General features: G+C 37.3%; 1 long non-coding RNA gene across 1 annotated transcript in view; it reads left to right on the forward strand.

Annotated features, from left to right (window-relative positions):
• The window catches only part of LOC123279027 (uncharacterized), a 31,304-nt gene extending 25,866 nt beyond the window's left edge, over positions 1-5,438 (forward strand). Inside the window, exon 4 of the long non-coding RNA XR_006516815.2 lies at positions 2,839-5,438. This is a non-coding gene — a long non-coding RNA (uncharacterized lncRNA). The remainder of the gene's footprint in view (positions 1-2,838) is intronic.
• The last annotated feature ends 562 nt before the right edge of the window (positions 5,439-6,000 follow it).

Raw genomic sequence — 6,000 nt, forward strand, 5'->3', positions numbered from 1 at the left:
AAATACTAAAAGAATGAGATCACCAGAGTTTGTAGTACATTTCTCAAGCAAGAGCCAAGAGTGCCCAGATTAAGCAACATAAGTAGAGTTCATTACCAATCTAAAAAATCTCCAGAACTGTATATAAGTGATTAGCCCAATTTTCTAACTTTACTGTTCGTTTGCTTCCCAAATATTTTTAGTAATATTTGAGAATAGTAATATTTAAGTAATTTTGAATAGTAATATTTAAGAATCCAGAAAAGTGTGCATGGATGTAGTCACAGCCTTCTTAAGACTTTACTCCTAAAATAGCACATGATCCCTTCGAAGGCTAATATTATGTCAAAAGCATTTCTACTCTGCACCTGTCCAGTTTGTGATCCGAACAGGCGGTAAGATCTATGGCATTGGGGGCATTCTCTAGCTCTAATGCTATCATGTAAGCCTAGCATGTTGGATTCTTCCTCTTTCCTTGGCTTCTTGTAAAGTACAAAACTTAAGAGACTTGAGGAGAGAAGACAGTAATTCAGAATTTCCCTTGAGTGCTTAAGCTTCTCTTTCCTATTTGGGGTTTGGGGGACTGGAATTGGCCACCCCAAGATATGTCTCTTTGGCATGAGGATTATTTGGGGCTGGTTACTTTTAAAAAACTGCAGACAAGAAAGAAACTCTGAAAAGAAGAATTTACTTACTCTTTCTTAAGAGACATTTACATTTGTAAAGGAAATCTCCATCTGTAAAGGTGTCTCCCTCTCTGTACCAAGAAGAAGGGGGGATGACCTTATCTCTAGAAACTCTTAATCAATGTGGAAGACAAGGACTTAAATCTGCATGATAACCTTACCCTTGTTTACCGTACTTTTTGGTAACCTCCCATGATCGACTTCCCCCTACCCCCAACATCCGCCTTTGTCTTTACCGGAGGGTGGTATTTAAGATGAGAACATCAGCCATTTTGGCGAGTTGCTCAGCTTGCCTAACCCTCTCCCATGTGTACATGTTATAAAGCTTTGTTTAATTTTCTCCTGTTATTCTGTCTCATGTGAACTTAATTCTTTGTTTGGCCAGAGCAGGTAGAGGGAATGTCTTCCTCCCCCACAGGGGCTTAGTTTTTCTCCTTCTTAAATTAACTTATCCAATGATTTCTTTCACCAAAGAGGGAAAATTGATGTATCCAAAAGGGCGCTGGGTGTTGTCACGGACTTTCTTGAAGGTAGTCATCAGTTGACCAATGTAACAAATCCCTGTTCAATTTCTAGGTAGTTGCCAATAGGCTTTTGAGCCACAAGTCCAGTAATCAGTCATTGGGCAACATCCAATGATCTATTTTCAGCCAAAATATCCCTATTGGTTGTCAAGTAGCATTATAACATTTTGCTTCTCCTGATCCTTAAAATCTTCAATTTTGGCTCAATTTATAAAAGTATGAGTAAGCCAACAACTAAATTATCTAATATCCTCATGAACAGGGGAGTCCTTAGAGATGTCAAGGAAGAAACCAGCAGAAGAGCATTTAATCTAGTAATTTCATTTGCAACGAAAATTTCTCCCTATTAACTTGATAGATGTGGAGTCACAAAGGACAAAAGAATGTTCCTCAATTAAGCTCTGAGGGTGACAGTTATGGGCTGGGACATGGGGACTATCTGAGGAGGATTAAAGCCCCTAGCCACCTGATTAGCAACTTCAAGGAAGAGGCTTAAGGTTAAAATAGGAAACAAAGTGCTTGATTCCCTCTCGGAGCTATTTCTCTCAGAAAATTTACTCAAATACTTTGAGTTGATATAATCTCAGTACAGATATTTGACTTGATAAATATGCATAAAATGTAGTGAATCTGTAGATGGTATAAATGAGAAAGATTCCTATTTTCTAAGATATTTTAGTGTTTAGTTTGTGATTTATTCAAACAAGTTCTGAATCCGCTCTGAAATATGACTTATCTTTCTTATGGTGATTCATTCAAAACAAATAGAAGGAATTTTGGTGGCAGCCATCACTGAACTTACATCACTGGTACTAAAAAACTGTCTCCATTGTTTAGTTCTGTTTAAGCAAGATACAGAAAACTGATAATTCAGAGAGAATTAAGTAAACTCTTTTATAACCTATAATACTTTAAAAATAGCACTAACTCAAAGGCTATAAGATAGTCAATGTTCTCATTAAATTGCAACAGCGTAGTTATTAGAGGTTATGTAGTTCATAATAGGAGTCCAACTTGTTCTGTCTTTATGCAAATATACTTTTCCAGCATATCAAACTCTTTCCCACTGAGCAAAATTTAATATTGGATGTGTTTTTATGCAATGAGAGGAAAGATTCATGAGAATTATTTTGCCAGCAGTAAGAAAAGTCAAAAGTACACCCAATGTTATAAGTACATATTTTAGTGTATATTATCAAATCCTCCAGTTTCTTTTTTTTTGTTTTTTAAAGATTGGCACCCGAGCTAATAACTATTGCCAATCTCTTCCTTCTTTTTTCTTCTTCTTCTTCTCCCCCAATCCCCCAGTACATGGTTGTATAATCTAGCTGTGAGTGTGCCCTGTTGTGCTATGTGGGACACTGCCTCAGCGTGGCCTGATGAGCAGTGCCATGTCCCCGCCCAGGATCCGAACCAGCGAAACCCTGTGCCGCCGAAGCAGAGCGCACAAACTTAACCACTCAGCCACGGGGTTGGTCTCCAGTTTCATATTTAATCATTATCATGAAACTAATTTAACCCTGTAAATATGAGTCAGGCTTAGAGTGTAGCATATCTTTGAAAAGATTTGACTCTTTGTGAAGCTTAGGGTTTTTTTCTGCCCTTTTTCTGACATTAAAACTCACTAAATCTTAATTTCTTCTTTCCAGGATTCTCAGCAAGAAAGCACATAAAGTGAAAAAATGAAGGAAATTCTGGAGCCAACCCAGTGGCATAGTGATTAAGTGTGCATGCTCTACTTTGGCAGCCGGGGTTCGTGGGTTCGGATCCTGGGTGCAGACCTAAACACCACTCACCAAGCCAGGCTGTGGCAGCATCCCACATACAAAGTGGAGGAAGACTGGCACAGATGTTAGCTCAGGGAGAATCTTCCTCACCAAAAAAAAAAAAAGGAAGAAGAAGAAGAAAGAAATTCATTTATAGGCACCTGAGATTTCTAACATATAGGTAATGAATACAAGAATGATATAATTAGGGGCTGACCCCATGGCTGTGTGGTTAAGTTTGCTCACTCCACTTCGGCATCCCAAGGTTGGCAGGTTCAGATCCTGGGCGCAGACCTACCACCACTCATCAAGCTATGCTGAGGCAGCGTCCCACACAGAGGAACTAGAAGAACATGCAACTAGGATATACAACTACGTACTGGGGGCGCTTTGAGGAGAAAAAACAAAAGAGGATGATTGGCAGCAGATGTTAGCTCAGGGACAATGTTCCTTAAAAAAAAAAAAAAGAATGATAGAATTAGATTAACCTATTTCCAAGAATTATGTAGGAAACTTTGTTGATAAGAAAGTGAATATTTAGTTGGAGATTTAAAAAATGTCTTTGTCTAATGGTGTGAAGAGGAAAGAACTTCTGTAGACACTGGGAAATTATTGTGTGGTAAACTTCTGTTGGGTTAGCAGTAAGGGGCCAAACATAATCAAAGTATTAAGACAAAGATTATTTTGAGAGACAGTGTGTTTAATAGTCTGAGTTACCCACGGTAAATCAAGAAGATATTCTCAAAAGCAATGTACTTCAAGGGTCAAAATTAATTCCAAATGGTTAATAGGAGGACATTAAAATATACTCTATGAAAACTGATCATTAGGGAAAAAAGATGTCTATTTTCTTCTGTTTACCCGAAAAAATATTGTTTAATCTTAATTTATGAAAAATTGACAAGGCATGCTGCATCCATACTTTCTTCCAGGAATTTTGCCAGTTTTGTTATTATGTGGAGGATTTGCAACAAACTATGCTAAGGACTGAATTGTATGTCCTTCAAATTCATGTGTTGAACCCTAACACCCAGCATGATGGCGTTTGGAGATGGGGTCTTTGGGAGATAATTAGGTTTGAATGTGGTCATGAGGGTGGGGTCCTCATGATGGAATTAGTGCCCTTATAAGGAGAGACACAAGAGAGCTTGCCCTCTCTCTCTGTACCCTGTGAGGCTACAGTGGGAAGTGGCCATCTGCAAGCCAGGAAGAGAGCTCAGAACCTGACCCTGCTGACGCTCCATACTCAGACTTTCAGCTTTCAGAACTGCGAGGAAACAAACTGCTGTAGTTTAAGCCACGGAGTCTATGGGATTTTGTTATGGCAGCCCGAGCTGAGAAATGTGGACTACCTGTGACTAAAAAAGTGTCATCCAATGGGAATGCAACTGAATGCAGTTTTATGGAAAACAAAGGCACATTCACTGGAGGATTTCTCTGAATATTTCCAATAATCCAGAAGACACTACAATCGGTAGGTTCTCCCAGGATAAGCAGCACTGATCTACTGTAATAATCCATCAGCTCATCTATCCCACAGAAAGTCACAGCATGCTCTGTAGACTGTGGCGGAGATCATTTTGTTGTGGTGTCCAAAGAGGTTGTGAAAGGTAAAGAATGCAAGCTGACTTCCTCTGAGGTTTTCCAATTCATAATAATGATGATGGTGATAGTTCATTATTTACAGATGACTTTAAAATACATCACTTGATTCTCATCTTATGGACTGGGTAGGGCAAGTACCATTTCTACTGTTTCATAGATGAGGAAACTAAGCGCCTAGTGATTTCAGAGGTTACCTTTATCACATCATAGTGACATGTGCTGTGTTTCCTATGCATCCCAGTATATTTATACCCCATTTATTTGATTCCACTGATCTCTTAGTTATGCTTTATTATCACATTGTTTGAATGTAAAGGCTTCACGGTATGTTTTAATCTCCAATAAGACTACTTGCCCACTGTAGTTTTCATTTTCACTGTTTCTTTAGATATTCTTGAATGTTTCTTTTTCACATCAATATTACTATCAGCCTGTCTAATATCATTAAAAAACTCATTTTGTTTTGTTTGGTGGGGAAAAGATCATGTTAACTTTAAATTTATAAGCTGATTTAGGGGCAATTGACATATCTATCCTGTTGAATCTAGCTGAGAACAAGGGATGCTTTTCCATTTGTTCAAGTCTAATTTGTATCTTTCACGAGTATCTTAAGCTTTTGCTCATGATCGTTTTTAAGTTTATTCTTACATATTTTATTTTGTCTGTGGCTGTCGTACGTGTTATTTATTCTACCATTATACCACATAAATTGTTATTGTTGGGGTTTATGAAGGTAATTGATTTCTATGTGCCAATTTAATACCCTGCAATGTTACAAAATTATTTTGATTGATCTACTTTTTTCATTGATGTTTTAATGATTTCCTGATATACTATCATAATAGCTACAAATAAAGATTGTTTTGCTTTCTCTTTTCAATTTATTGTATCTTTAATTCATATCTTTTGTTTCATTGCATTTACTCTTCCATCGATTACAGTGATAAATTATACAAAGGAGACAGGAACAAATCATATGCCTCGTGTGTGGTTGTGGTGCTTCCCATCGAGTAAGATGCTACGTGCAGGTCAAAGGTGTCCCTCTCCATCTTCGTATTAAAACAATGATGACTAACTTCATTTTTCTCATGTGTTGCTGTCAGAGATAGGAGTTGAATCAGCCAAATCTTTTTTGGCATAGGGGGAGATTATTGTATGATATTTATCCTTCGCTCTATTAATAAAATGATTTATATTATGGGTTTCTTATATGAACCACCTTTCATTCCTGAGATCAATCCAACTTGACATTGATGGATTACTATTTTTAATGTGGTTTTGGATTTTGATTGCTAAAATTTTGTTTAACTTTCGTGCATTGATATTTATAAGTGACGTTATAAGTTTTGGTAGTACATTTATCAGATTTAAGCATTAACGTTATACCTGCTTACAAAAATGTAAATGTTCCTTCATTTTCTGTGCTCTGGAGTAATTCTT

Source organism: Equus asinus, chromosome 20 (genome assembly GCF_041296235.1).
Source record: "Equus asinus isolate D_3611 breed Donkey chromosome 20, EquAss-T2T_v2, whole genome shotgun sequence".
In the NCBI taxonomy this organism is placed as follows: Eukaryota; Metazoa; Chordata; class Mammalia; order Perissodactyla; family Equidae; genus Equus; species Equus asinus.